The sequence below is a fragment of the Zalophus californianus genome, chromosome 12 (genome assembly GCF_009762305.2).
Source record: "Zalophus californianus isolate mZalCal1 chromosome 12, mZalCal1.pri.v2, whole genome shotgun sequence".
Classification (NCBI taxonomy): domain Eukaryota; kingdom Metazoa; phylum Chordata; class Mammalia; order Carnivora; family Otariidae; genus Zalophus; species Zalophus californianus.
In genome coordinates, this window is record NC_045606.1 from 99,124,171 (window position 1) to 99,139,474 (window position 15,304).

General features: G+C 43.7%; 1 protein-coding gene across 5 annotated transcripts in view; it reads left to right on the forward strand.

Annotated features, from left to right (window-relative positions):
* The window catches only part of CUL1 (cullin 1), a 102,263-nt gene that overhangs the window by 21,792 nt on the left and 65,167 nt on the right, over positions 1–15,304 (forward strand). For all 5 annotated transcript variants that reach the window (XM_035723188.1, XM_035723189.1, XM_035723187.1 and 2 more), the window contains exon 2: positions 12,677–12,977. The gene's annotated coding sequence lies outside the window, so the exon portion shown is untranslated. The remainder of the gene's footprint in view (positions 1–12,676; positions 12,978–15,304) is intronic.

Sequence of the window (15,304 nt, forward strand, 5' to 3'; positions counted from 1 at the left end):
GCTCTTTGTGTTTTAGAAAGTAACTCGGGGAGCAGTGTGGAGGGTGCATTGGAGGGGGCAGGACCGGCAACAGCGAGGCCGGTGAACAGGGTTGTATTAGTGACCCAGGTGAGATGACGGAGCTCGGACTGGAGTTGTGTTGTATGCAGAGAGCCTTGCGGATTCTGGAGCTACGAGGGGAGCGTTGATGGAAGTGATGCACAACGGGTGAGGACAGAGGGAGTCGGAGCCAACTTGTCTTTCTCAGCTGGGAAATACAGAAGGGGGGTGGTTGGTTTGAACGTCGAGAGGGCGGTCGGGGGGCTCAGTGTGGCCCTCACGTCACGTGTCCGCAGAGGGCCCCGGGGAGGACAGGGGGAAGGTGGGGCACCGGCTGTTAGGGGGCAGGCGGTGCTTGCATTACCACCTGAGGCTCCTGCTAACCAAGGTGGGAAGAAAGGCCGAGAGGGAGGCGTTCAGTTTTGGACACTGCGATCGGGGTGGGGGGAGTAGAGGGGGAAGGAAAGGAGGACGGGGAGCTGGGTTGAGCAGCAGCTTGGAGCTGCAGGTGTGCACAGGGTTGTGTGGCCATCTGTTAACAGGGCAAAGTAGGAGCGCCACGCCACCCTGCGCGGGGGGCCAGTCCTCGTCCTGAAATCATCAGAGTGACACTGTAGCCGTGTATCATCACCGTCCCCCACAGAACTGCCTGCAGAGTTCACAGCCGGAAGCTGTAGCCATCTTGCCGTGCACTTCAACCCAGGTTGCCTGAATCCGCCTCTTGCCCAGGCACTGCGTACATTTGAAACTTCAGTGGCATTTAATAATTTCTAATAAGACTTAAGAATTTCTCAGCCTGGCAACTTTGCGATCGCAGTTCTGAATGGCATTGAGTACCCTTTCACCTGCCGAATCGTTTTCTTATGTCTTGTGTATCAACTAGATGTTGCTAGAACATCACAGTATGTTCCAGGCGTGTGAGGTACGACATACTACTGCAGGGAAGGCCGGTGAACCCACTTCCCACCTCCCCGAATAGACCGTCGCCAGTGCCGCACCCCCCGCTCCCTGGGAGCTCCCTGTGTGCCCTTCCCTGCAACCATCTTGAATTGCCCTCCCCTCCCATCCTCTTGCTTTTCTTTCTAGTTTTACTTCGTATGTTGTGTAGCTTTGCTCCGATTTTTGTTAGCTTTTTATTCTAGAAAATAGGAACTACAATGTACATATCTGTCACTCAACTTTTTTCCTGCAGTATTTTAGAGCAAATCCCAGGCATCACATCATTTCATGCAGGAGAGAATGGATCTCTACCAAGCATGGTACTTTGTTGTAGTTTTTAAACAATGCATAAGCAGCAACTGACTAGGCGTCACCCACAGGATGGGGTATGATTCTCTTGTTACTTTAAAATATGTGGGTTTGTCCCCTTGAGTAGAGATGTAGTTATGTTCCTTAAAGAATTTACATTCCTATCTGTTCTACGCTGAGGAATTGGGAGGGGAATAAGACATGAGGAGAATACAGGAAGCTAAATTGGTTAGATGTGTGGTAAAGAAATCCTGGGCCCTGTAGGCCAGTCGAGGGCCATGGCCGAGTCTTACAAAGGGGAAGCCGTCCTCCTTCCTGCACTTAGAGGCTTCAGTCCCCTTTGTGTCTCCCAGTGGTCACGGTTGCAAGCCCTGTTTGACCAATTTTAGGTTGCTGGCCATCTTTCTGTCTTCTGAATTAGCACTCCTGGAGCTGCATTGCACATGGTCTCTGCCCAAACCTTACCCCCTCCCCTCCCTTCTCCCCGACCTCACGTCATGGAGCTCCCTGGAGTCTACCCCGTGAATAGGAAACTCCTCTGTAGCCTCTGTCCACATTCCTTAAACTTCCTTGCTCATCCTCAGTCGTAAGCCTCCTCGAAGCCAACCTGTGGCTGTTTATATTCTCCCACATTCCGTAAGCCTCCAGGGTGAAGGTGGATCAGTGCTGCAGTCAGAGACTGGCTTTCTGGAGGTGCTGCTGGTTCCCCTCCCTGTGGTGGTCACCTGCTCACCATCACCTTCTGAAGTTCGTTGGACAGTCTGGCATCCAGCCCAGTCCTCCTCTCCTTTCTCGGCACCCACCATCTCAGGTGGTTCACCACCTGTGCGCACATTGCTCCCTGTGCCTTGGCCCTCACTTCCTTGAGCTCCATTCTGTTCTAGTCCTTCTCAGGCCTGGCCCCCCGGCCTGGGCCTTACTGCCCGGACTGCACTATTTCCCGGTCATCGATCCGACCTCCTGCTGCCAACCACAGCCTTCTGTCCCCCTGACCCTCGCGCTCTTTCTCAGACGTCACACCCCCCCTTCCAGCTTTCCTTACTTCTTCATGGCCAAAATAGTCTGCATCTCTGGCCCTTCCAATGCATTCCAGTTTGATTTCTATCCTTAAAACCACAGTGAGGTGTCACCAGTGACTACATACTAAAGCCAGAAGCTGCATTTCCTCATGATGATGAAAATAATAGCTAGCATTTATTCTCTGCGTTGTCTCACTCTTCCTGACCCCCAGGAGATATATTAAGTGATTTACCTGAGATCATACAAGAAGCAAAGGGCAGAGCCTTTTATATGACTATGACGAGGCCCTGCCGACCATGGCCCTTTCTTCCTGTGGGCCTCCAGGATGGGGTCCTCCCATTGTTTGGGCTGTAACTTTGCAGATACAGACTCTGGTTCCCCATCATCTAGTCAGTTTCCGAGTGTCCTCAGGACTCAGTTTGGGCCCATCTGTTTCTGTAATTTCTCTGACTGACTGGTTCCCAGACTCCAGTAGTGCCTGTCAAAGATGATCTCTCCACAGCCCAGCCTCCTAGGATGATTCACAAGCACTGAGTAAACTGCCTCCCACCAATCTGTTCTTGCTGTTCCTCCTCTACTGTGTTCTAACCTGGTAGATGGTTCCATAGTCCATTTATCATATAGATACATATAGGCGTTTATCGTGCACAGTCAAGTCAGCAGGAGAGAAATCCTTAGAAGACTGCTTGTTCTAGTATCACTTATAACTATTGAAAAATGAACACCTACAAGCTCTTTAACAGGGGACTAGTTTGATGAACCATAGACTTTTAGCTCCAGAAACAAGGAGGTGTATTTCATTAAGTGAAGTGAGGTATATTTCATTATTAAAGAAAAAGTTGCAAAACTGTGTGAGTGATTCCAAGGAGGTTAGAAATAAGTAGGGATCAGTGCAGAGTTACCTTAAAAAAAAAAAAAAAACTCTGTTGTTCCTTGAAACATTAGTTTTTTTTGAAAAACCTGTCCTGAGGTATGTCCAAGAAAAAATACTCTATGGCCAAGTCAGCTTGAGTGGATGGAGATTCATGAGATATGTCCACTTAATAAGGCCTCCGAAGTCTTGTAGCAAACAAAACTAATTTTTTTGCTCCCTGTGCCTTGGCCGTCACTTCCTTGAGCTGCATTCTGTTCTAGTCCTTCTCAGGCCTGGCTCCTCAGCCTGGGCCTTACCGCCCAGACTGCACTATTTCCCGGTCATCGATCCAACCTCCTGCTGCCAACCACAGCCTTCTGTCCTCCTGACCCTCGCTCATGAAACTTCACGAAAGTTAGCGTTTCCCATAACCTTTGATGTTCTTTCTGTTCAGTTGATGTTCCAGTGAGTGTTCGGTGGAAGACTGTTATAAGTGCTCATTTTAAAAAAAGCCCTTTTATTACTAATGAGACTCTGAATTACTAATATCAAAGAGGATATATTTTTCAGGATTCTTGGAGGTGTTTTATTTAGTTTGCACATCTAATCAATGAAGGAATCTTGTGAACCATTAATCTTGAGAAATGGGCTGTTTGGTTAGTTCACAGTTTGAATTGTTAGAAAGCTTGTTTAATATGGATTCTGTTGCCTTTCATACCCCTTTGGAACAACATAGTCTTTGACAGAAGTCCTTAAATGTACAGCCTCCCTTTTCCTATATTACCTGTTTATTTTGACTCTGTATTCCATCCCACTACCTTATTTTCCTAGGCAGAGATGAAAGTGAAGCGGAATAGTGCGTGTGCCTGTGTTGTGATTTGTTGGGGCTTCACTGGATCCAGCGGGCACTGCCTTTGGTCCCTGCCCATGATGAGTTGTGTTTTGTGCCTTGGTTTCCTGTACAAATCTGCAGATTCTGTGTCTGAAAACTTCAGTGGTACTCCTGGATGTTCATGACTGCTGATGGTAAACCCAGTAATGTCAAGGGTCTACTCTACCAGAGGACTTTTGAAAACGACCTAATTTCCTCTAAGTATAGATTTTTAGTTTTGTCCTTTGTTTTTTATAGCAATTGCCTTTTTGGACCTCCAAAGTTTTTTTGGCTATGTAATATGATTTATTGGGAAAATATTTTTACCCCTTACCTAAAAACCATTTGAAACTGACTTCTTATTAAGTCTGCTTAAGGCTATTGACAGTTTTGATGGCCTGGTCCAGAGATGGAGGCCAGAGAGTTTGTATAGTGGTGTATTTCTGAAATTTCAACATTGACAGTTAAGCCCTTCTTTTATGGGCACCTATGTCATATGTTATTACTCCAAGCGATCTTACAATCAGTTTAGCTCATCAAACACTTGAGTGGTGCATGAGCAGATTAACCCCCTTGCCCCACCCCACCACCACCACACCCAAGTGGAAAACTATTACTAGAGCATTGTGTGTCCGTTTGGACAGCCTGGTGGATACGAGGTGCCCCGCCTGGGGGCCCCTTCAGGAAGGGCATTGGCAGCGAGCGTGGGCAGTCTGGTCAGCAGGTGCTCCAACTTTCAGCTCTTTCAGGGCCTGCCTCAGCTGCAGAGAGTGGCCTGGCCTGGCCCACTCTCGGCGGCTACGCCCTTGTGTGTGACACTCTGATGGTGGGTGCTTCTCACAGAGCTCCCTCTGGGCCGGGTGCCAGCTTCGGAGGGGCCTGGTCACAGCTCACTCTCTGCCTGATCCTGCTTCCCTCATCACACGGATGCTTCATGCCTAAGAAGCATCTCCCACCCAAACTTCGTCCCCACATCTGCTCCGGAAAGGCCACCCAGATACCAGCAGGTCGGCTCCTGCTGTCAGCATGTGGTCTGACCTTAAAATTTCTGATATCCTTGCTTGTAATGTTTCCTTTTAAACTTAGTTTTAGACTTCTTTGCTGTAATATTAATAAAAAATGTTTAAGTATATGGGTGTGAGGCTCCCTAGGGGATATTGAAAATACAAAGTAAAGATACCCTCTTTAAACTTCTGGGTTAAATACAGGGCGCCTGGGTGGCTCCGTCGGTTAAGCATCAGACCCTTGATTTTGGCCCAGGTCCTGAACTCAGGGTCGTGAGATGGAGCCCCTTGTCTGGGCTCCACACTGGTTGTGGAACCTGCTTAAGATTCTCTCTCCCCCTCTCCCTCGGCTCCTCCCCGGCCCCACCCCTCCCCTGCATGCATGTGTGAGTTCTCTCCCTCCCTCCCCCCTTTTCCCTCTCTCTCAAAAATAAGTAAGTAAACTTCTGAGTTAAATAGATGAGTACATGTGAATTTTTGAGAACCTCAGATCAACTGTGTATGAATTTGGGGGTACCCAGTGGGGACAATTAGAAAACTGGAACGGGTAGTTTGAAAGCATATTTTGCTTATTTTCCAGCATATTCTGCATATAAACTGAGGTGTGCTGTGGCACAGTTACATGTGTACAACTTGACATAAAGCATGTGTAATACAGTAAACTTGACATTTTAACATGAAAAGGTTGTATTTGACTTGTAGAGTATTAGCAAGTCTTGGAAGATTCCGTACTAGAATCAGAAGTGTAGTAGAGGAAGAAAGAGCTTGTAAAGCACATATTTGGACGCTGATGCTGAACTCGGAGAGTGGAGGTGTTCTAGAGAAAACTCACACTGACCATTTTATTTGGTGTGTTTTAACCTTGCCAGAGGATAAGTGGTGTCTTGACTTTATCCTTTCTGCTGTTCAGTGGTTTTCTTCGTTTAAAAAATGTCAGGCATTTTTTTAAAAGTTGGCTTTCTTAAATTTTAAAATATTTGAATGGATTTAATATTGATACAGCTAGGACTGATTTGTTAGCTCTTTCAAACCATTGGCTGTTTTAATTAGAGCTGTTTGGGTTCCTAAGATTAATAAATAGAAAATTGGTGAATCTGGGTTTTTCCTTTGGCTCTTTTAGTGGTTTCCGTGGGGGGGGGGGGGTTGGTTTGGTTTTTGCTTTTTGCTTTTTGGGGTTTTTTTTTTTTTTTAAACTTTTTTAAAAAGTTTTTAATTTTAATTCCAGATACAGTGTTGTTAGCTTCAGGTATATATGGTGATTCAACAGTTCTGTACTTCACTCAGTGCTCATCGTAAGTGTGCTCTGTAATCCCCATCACCAGTCCCACCTCCCCTCTGGTGACCGTCAGTCTCTTCTCTGTAGTGAAGTGTGTTTCTTGGTTTCTCTCTCTTTTTCTTTGCTTGTTTTGTTTCTTAATAACCACTTATGAATGATACTGTATGGTGTTTGTCTTTCTCTGGCTTATTTTGCTTAGCATCATACTCTCTAGCTCCATCCATGTTGCAAATGGTAAGATTTTTTTTTCTTTTTTGTGGCTGAGTGATAATTCTGTTTGTGTATGTATGCCACATCTACTTTGTTCATCAGTTGATGGGCACTTGGGCTGCTTCCATAATTTGGCTATTGTAAATAATGCTGCAGTAGACGTAAGAGTGCATGAATCCCTTTGAATTAGCATTTGTGTACTTTTTGGGTAAATACTCAGTAGCTCCATTACTGGATTATAGGGTAGTTCTATTTTTAACTTTTTGAGGAACCTCCATACTGTTACCAGTTCGCATTCCCAACAACACTGCAAGAGGGTTCCTTTTTCACCCCATCCTTGCCAACACCTGTTGTGTCTTGTGTTTTTGATTTTAGCCATTCTGATCGGTAGGAGATGAAATCTCATTGTAGTTTTGATTTGTATTTCCCTGATGATGAATGACGTTGAGCATCTTTTCATGTGTCTGTTCGCCATCTGGTTGTCTCCTTTGGAGAAATGTTTCTTCATGTCTTCTGCCCATTTTTTAGTTGGAATATTTGGGGTTTTTTGGTGTTGAGTTGTATCAGTTCTTCATATATTTTGGATACTACTAACCCTTTATTGGATATGTCATTTGCAGATAATCTTCCATTCGGTAGGTTGTCCTTCAGTTTTCTTGACTGTTTTCTTTGCATGTGGAAGCAGCTTTTTTATTTTTATGTTCCAATATTTTTGGTGTTTTTTTTTTGTTTTTGTTTTTGTTTGGTTTGGTTTTTTTGCTTTTATTTCCCTTGCCTCAGGAGGCCTATCGAGAAAAATGTTGCTATGGCTGATGTCAGAGAAATGACTGCCTGTGTTCTCTTCAAGGATTTTTATGCTTTCAGGTCTCGCATTTAGGCCTTTAATCCATTTTGAGTTTATTTTTGTGTATGGTGTAAGAAAGTAGTCCAGTTTCCTTCTTTTGCACGTAGCTGTCCTGTTTTCCCAACACCATTTGTTGAAGAAACTGTCTTTTTCCCATTGTATATTCTTGCCTCCTTTGTTGAAGATTAATCAACCATATAATTGTGGGTTTATTTCTGGGTTTTCCATTCTAGGCCACTGATCTGTCTGTCTTTGTGCCATTACCATACTGTTTTGATCACTTTGTATAACTTTGTCATATAACTTGAAGTCTGGAATTGTGATACCTCCAGTTTTGTTTTTCTTTTTCAAGACTATTTTGGCTACTTGGGGTCTGTTGTGGTTCCATACAAATTTTAGGATGGATTGTTCTAGTTCTGTGAAAAATGCATTGGTATTTTGATAGGGATTGCATGAAATCTGTAGATTGCTTAAGTAGTTACAGGTATTTATTTTAACAATATTTGTTCTTCCAATCCATGAGCGTGAGATGTCTTTCCATTTGTGTTGTCTTCAGTTTCTTTCGTCAGTGTTTTATGGTGTTCAGCGTACAGGTCTTTCACCTCTTTGACTAAGTTTATTCCTAGGTATTTTTATTATTTTTGGTGCAGTTGTAAATGGGCTTGTTTTCTTAATTTCTCTTCTGCTTCATTATTAGTGTATAGACATGCAACAGATTTCTGTATATTGATTTGCTAAATTTACTGCGTTCATTTATCAATTCTAGTAGTTTTCTTATGGGGTTTTTAGGGTTTTCTACCTATAGTTATCATGCCATCTGCAAATACCGAGTGTTTTACTTCTACCTTGCCAACTTGGATGCTTTTTATTTCTTTTTCTTGTCTGATAGCTGTGACTAAGACTTCCAGTACTATGTTGAATAAAAGTGGTGAGAGTGGACATTCTTGTCTTGTTCCTGACTATAGGGGAAAGACTCTCAGTATTTCCCTTTGAAGATGCTGTTACCTGTGGGTTTTTCACAGACGGTCTTTATTACATTGAGATCTACTTTGTTAAGGATTTTTATCATGAATGGATGTACTTTGTGAAATGCTTTTTCTGCATCTACTGAAATGATAATATGGTTTTTATCTTTCTCATTGATGTGATGTATCATGTTGGTTGATTTGCGAATACTGACATTAGTTTCCCTATTTATTGACACCTTACAAATGAAAGAACCTAAAATTCAGACTAGAGTATGGGGAATCCTGGCTTTTGAGAATCCAGGGGTCTGCCTGTGGTTCTGCCACTTTCTAGCATTATAACCTTGGTCAGGTTTGATTGCTTCTCTGACTCAGGTTTTTTTTATCTGTAAAAGGAAGGGCCAGAAATATGTTTAAGGTTAACCTCTAATCCTATTGTAATTGGCTCTTATGAGCAAATATTTTTGGTACATAAATGTGTGGTACATAAATTTTCCAGTGTACAGGTCTGTCACCTACCAGAAGTTAATGGGTTAGCTTTTCAGGAAGGTGCTTTATTCCACAGCATAGTGCTGTGCCTGCTCTGATTTACTATTAATAGTACATAAGGCAAGTCCCCTGGCACATGGTAGTTTCCTACTAAATATTTGTTAAATAAAATATTAATGATCACTGAATTTCTAGAACTTTTCTAAGTCTGTTTAAACACCATGTTAAAATATGTATACATTTGCAATGACCAGAGTAATACACAACATTACTAAATGAGACAGGAAGAAATAAATTTTAGCCTAAAATCTAGTGTTTGAAGGAAAAAATTTAGAAGAAACAAGATATAATTTAATGGAGATTCTAAAGGGGGATTTGGGGGCAAGTTCAGATGCTTTCTAATAGTGATATTTCCTTATTTTTAAATCCTTTAAAACATCCAGCTTTTTAACTCCTTGGTTTATTATTTCATTTATTCATCACAAAACACTGACCTATGCACCAGGCTCTGAACTAGGTTCTCAGGATACCATGGTGAGCCAAAAGAGATGGTCTCTGTGTCATGGATCCTTCTCACTAGAGAAGGGAGGAATCGCGGACAGGGAATTAACCAGGAATAAGCGTAAGAAGGGAAAGTCCCATGAAGTGGGCTAACCTTCTCTGGGACTTCTAGTGAGTCTGACCGGATGGACGGGAATGAGCACAGGGGCTCTCTAGCACAAGCAGCAGCAGATGCAGTGATCCTCGGGAGTGGGGAGCAGACTGGCACAGCCGGGAAAGGTGGGGAAGCATGCGTGGCTGTGCCCAAGGGACGAAGGGGAGTTTTGTAAGAGACACACAAAGAGATAGAAAGGTCCCGTCGTAGAGAGTGAACGGCTTGCGCAGCCGTGGCCGCCAGGGCTCCAGGCAGGGCAGGGCCCAGGTAGGGCTGGCTCCGGGCAGGGCAAGGGTCCAGGCAGGGCTCTGGGCAGGGCAGGGTCCAGGCAGGGTCTGGGCAGGGCTGGCTCTGGGCAGAGCTCCGGGCAGGGTCTGGGCAGGGCAGGGCCCAGGTAGGGCTGGCTCCGGGCAGGGCAGGGTCCGGGCAGGACTGGCTCCAGGCAAGGCAGGGTCCGGGCAGGGCTGGCTCCTGGGCCAGGGCTGCGGTCCTTGCTCAGGTGCACAAGGGCTGTCGCTTTTGTGCTTGACTGTGTTGGTGTTGGGGGGTGGTGTGGAAATGATTAATCTCCTATAAACAACTCAGTAAATTGTTTCAAGTTTTCCCAAAGAGAAGAGAAGATCTGGGAGTGCCTTGTTCAGGATTTCCCTGCCTCCGACACCAGTTTGACTCCCTGTTGCTTTTGGGGTGATGCCTAATCAGATTTCTAGTTTTAGACTCAGCTGCTGTGTGAAGCCTCGAGGGGGTGAGTCAAGGGGAAGGGGCGCTCTGGGAGTCCAGTGTAGACAGCTCAGACTGCAGCCCGGTGTGCAACGACGCGGATGATGACCATGACGATTGTGATGTCATCGTCCTCATCGTCCGCTGGGAGAGGAAATGGAGGCAGTGAGTGAGTGGATGTGACATGACCCTAGAGGTTAAATCAGTAGCCCTAGAATGTGAAAGAATAGGAAGGAGGCATTAGAATTATTCCCAAGTTTCTGACACGTGGATACATGGAGCTGCCACTTACAGAGATGGGCAGCCACAGTGAACGGTGGAGCTGGGGACAGTCCTGATTTCAGCCGTAGACCTGAGGGTGTGTGTGACATCCAGGAGGGGACTGAACTAGACGCTCAGATGTAGAGCCAAGCCTGGACTTCAGAGAAGCGGCTGGGCTGGAGATACACTTCGTGAGTCACTGGCATGGGAGGTTTGAAGAAGGAAGGTTGATGGTGGCTCATAGGAATCCATTTACTTGAAGTTACTTTTAGGGTGCCCAGTGGAAATGATAGGGTGAGGAAGAGGTGAAAAATGGGAGGAATGGAACATTTTTCTCAGTTGCTGCTAGAAATTAGAAGAGAAGAAAAAGGAGTAAAAGAGCATCTAGAGAGGCTTATCTAAGATAGAATTAACTGTGTGAGTCTGGGGAATTTAAGTGATAATTTCCCCTTAGGGGAAAATTAAGTGTGAGGAAGGAGTGCAGGCTTAACTAGGTAATGATACCAGGCGGTAGGTACTACGAGTCCCAGCCTCACTATCCAGTCGGGTATAGGCCTGATTCCCCCCGAGGTAGATGATGGAAGGAAAGGCAGATTGCACGTGTATTTAGGGAACATTTGCAAAGCGGTTGCTGAGTTGTTGGTTTCCTTAAAACTTGAGGGAATTCTTGTGTTAGCGATCTTTGTATTCTGCATTTGAACATACTTCTTTGAATGGATGATGTAAAATACTTTCAGGATCAAGAACGGGATTGTGGTTTCATAAAATATTAGGTCCCAAAGCTTAGATTATAAGTATTAGAGATGATTTAGTTTTCAGTAGTTCAGACTTGATCCACAAGCATGAGCTGCATTCTCCTTAAATGTACCTTAGTCTAGGGAGAGCTCTGTGATGCCATGAAAGATGCAGGATGCCCCCAGTTCCTTGCAGAGCTCAAACCTGAATTGGCAGGCTTTGACAACCCATCCTTATTGCTCCAGACACCGTTCACCTCCCAACATTTATTTTATGGAGCCATTAAAATAATTCATTGTTTCTTAATTTTACAGTAGGAGTACTCATTTAACAAGCTCCACATTTTGATGTGATACACACAGACGATCCGTAAGGTGTGGACCATAGTATTGCATACGGAGGAATACTGAGTTAACATGATACTGAATACGTGAGGTCCTTTATCTGTGGATCCCGAGACCCTAAAGCATTATCACTTATATTTTGTAGTAGCCTTATACCCTTGGAAATAATAGCCAGTATTATTTGTTAAGCATTTACTCTGTGTTAAATATTGCATATGCGTTGTGTCACTTAAGTTTCACAGTAACTGTCTGAGAAAATGATTGCCCCCCCCCCTTTTGTAGATTCAGAAATTGAGGCTTAGAGAAGTGAGAAGTGTGAAGTACCCTTACCCAAGACCTCATACCAGTAGGTGTGGAGCTGAGCTTCAAACCCCAGTCCCTGAATTTAAGGAACATCTTAAATTTGATGATTCTTGGGGCGCCTGGGTGGCTCGGTCGATTGGGTGTCTGCCTTCGGCTCAGGTCATGATTCCAGGGTCCTGGGATCGAGCTCCGCATCGGGCTCCATGCTCAGCGGGGAGTCTGCTTCTCCCTCTGCCTGCCTCTCTGCTACTTGTGCTCTCTATCTCTCTGTCAAATAAATAGTCTTAAAAAAAAAATTTTTTTTTTTGATGATTCTTGCCAAATTCCCTTCTGAAAGGGAGTGACCATTTCCCTGCACCTCAGCCTCACCAACATCTGCATCTTTGCAAAGTGCTAAGTGAAAATTCTTAAAATTCACAGATAAACCAGTGAGGCTGGTTTTTCTACTTTTTAGGTATTTGGGTTTCCCTTTCTGGGAGTTTCCTTTGGGTTTCTCTTTGTAATTGTTATGTGGGTCAAGTCGTATAGTTTAAGTTTTGATACCTCAGAAGGCAAAGAAAGGCTACAGTGTTTGTTGTGCTTACGCAGTTTCACCCAGCTTCTCTTGTGAGCACTTTTCTTGAGTTCATAGGATTCCGAACTAAATCTCTTAAGTAAGCATATTTCTGTATGTAGATCGTATGAGTTTGTTTCCACAGAGAAAGAGAAATATTCTCTAGAATTAGCGTGGTACCCTCTCATGCTACAGACAGTGATTTCTATCTGTGTGGCAGGCACCCTGTTACCCACCCCAGGGATGTCAAGAAAGAATTCATTAACTTGCTTTATTTCTTCTTCAGGTTTGCCTGCAATGAGATTTCATTCTCTACATTTAAAGGACATCCTTTCTGAGCTGCTGTGAATAAATTTGGAATGATACTCTATATTTTCATCTAATGGAGAATTAGCTGTACCTTGCATAAGGATTGCTACACTGGACGACTTCAGAATATTACTCACAATGTCATCAAACAGGAGTCAGAATCCCCATGGACTGAAGCAGATTGGCCTTGACCAGATATGGGACGACCTCAGAGCTGGAATCCAGCAAGTATATACCAGACAAAGTATGGCGAAATCCAGATACATGGAACTCTACACGTATCCTACTGCTTGAGCTGAAATTAATTTGCTTAGAATTTTTATTATTCACTAGTATGATCTGTGAATTGTTAGAAGTTTTACATTGTGTTTTCTCTTTCCAGCTCACCCTGTGATATAATTAGAGTTCTTTTTGTAGCTTTAAAAATTAACTCACTCTTTTAAGTTTTTTGACCAGAGGTGAAATTGGCTAGTTGGTTAGTCTAAAACAATGCTGTTCAGTGTAGTAGTTACTCGCTCCCTGTGGCTGTTTACATTTGCAGTCACTTAAAATGAACAGTTCCTAAGTCATGGTTTCTGTATTTCAAGTGCTTGGTAGGTGGCAGACAACTTGTGTCATTGCAGAAAGTTCTGTTGGAACCGTGCTGGTTAAAGCAGGGAACGTTGGTTTCTGTATTGTCTGTGGCCACCTTCGTGCTTCGGGGGCTGAGCAGGAGTTGTTGCATCATGAAATGGTCTGGTCCCAAAGCTAGAAATATCTGCTGTCCGGCCCTTTATGGAGCAGTTTGCTGACCCTCCTCTAAACGGTTACCACATAGAGCAAAACATTTTATTGTTAGGACCCTGTTTTACAAATATGGTATTAAAGTATTTCACTCACTCATTATGTGATCCGTGATGTGTGCAAGGGACTGTCTGAATGTCACAAAGGTCATGAGGGTGTAAACGTTGTAGCTCCTGTTCTCCATTATGTACTTGATGATACACTTTTTCACTTGCAGAGTTTCTTGATTCCAACCAAATATAAGAAATGAAACTTAAGCTAACTTTACTAGAGAGAAGAGTGGCTACTGATTGGTGGTTCTAGTAGTTTATAAAGTTGCTAGTTTCAATGCAGATTTAAGTGTAAATTTTTAGTATGTATCAGTAATTGTCAAACTTGGTTTTGTGATATTACAGTATACCCTCAGCTCGGCTGATTATTTTAGAATCTTTCCCCCCAAATTAGCATTACTTTAAACAGATATGAAGCTACATGTCTAGCTCAAAAATTAACTTAAACGTTATTAGAGTACACGTTCAGATGTGCATGTACATTTACATTGTTAAAAAGCAGCCTGAGATAGACTTCACATACTATAAAATTCACCTTTTTTTTTTTTTTTTTTGGCACCCCTGGATGAGCGTTGAAAAAAATTAACCCTTCTTTAAAGTGATTTTTTAGTGTATTCCCAAAACTGTGCAACCATCAACATTATCTAATTGTGGAACTTTTCCCATCACCCCCAAAAGAAGACATTACCCATTAGCAGTCACCTTCCATTCTCCCTCCCCTCGGTCCTGGCAACCTCTAATCTACTTTCTGTCTCGATGCATTTGCCTACTCTGGACATTTTAGATACATGGAATCATACAATATATAGCTTTTGAGACTGGCCTTTTTGACTTAGCATAGTGTTTTGTCTTCATCCTTGTTGTATTGTGTGTCAGCACATCATTTGTTGGCTGAATTATCTGGACAGATGCTGCTTTTTTTTTTTTTGGTAGATATTTATTTGTTGGTTGGTTGGTTTGACAGCGTGTGTGTATGCAAGCAGGGGGAGCAGCAGAGGAGAAGGGAGAAGCAGACTCTCCACTGAGCAGGGAGCCCAATGTGGGGTCCTATCCCAGGACCTGGGATCATGACCTGAGCTGAAGGCAGCACGCCCCCAACTAACTGAGCGACCCAGGTGCCCCTAGATACTGCTTGTTTATCCACTTATCAGTGACGGGACATCTGGGTTGTTCTCACCCTTTGGCTGTTAATGAACAATGATGTTATGAATATTGTAGGTGAATTTTTGTGTGGACAGGTGTTTTCAGTTATCTTGGGTAGAGAGCTAGGAGTGAGATTGCTAGGTCATAGGCCACAGAAAACCTTCAAGGATAGACTCTTAGACAAATGAGGACATTACTCCACTCAAGAGGGTTGTGGCTTGCTTAGGTGTACGACCTTTGTTTTTTGTCATCTTTAAGTAATACAACCGAAAGTGATGACTCCAGTGGTGAGACAGGGTCTTTGGCTGGATTCTGGTGTGCAAAAAACCCAGGGAGCCCTGGTGTGGAGACCACGGGCCATTTAATTGCTGATCTGTCTCTGGGGAATTTCTTAGTATGTCCTTTTTGGCTAAATCAGATTGGGCCTTTGTCCATCAAGTATTAGGCTCTTAGAACGCTGAGAATGTACAGACTTGCTTGCAGCAATTACTGAATTCTTGTATTCTACAAATAATTATGTGTATTTGTTCTGCAGTTTTAAAATTTTTTTTAGGAATGCTACTCTTCAATTGAGTATTCTTTTCCTTCCAGTTTTGTCCTGAGAACATAACAGCTTCATACATTTATTA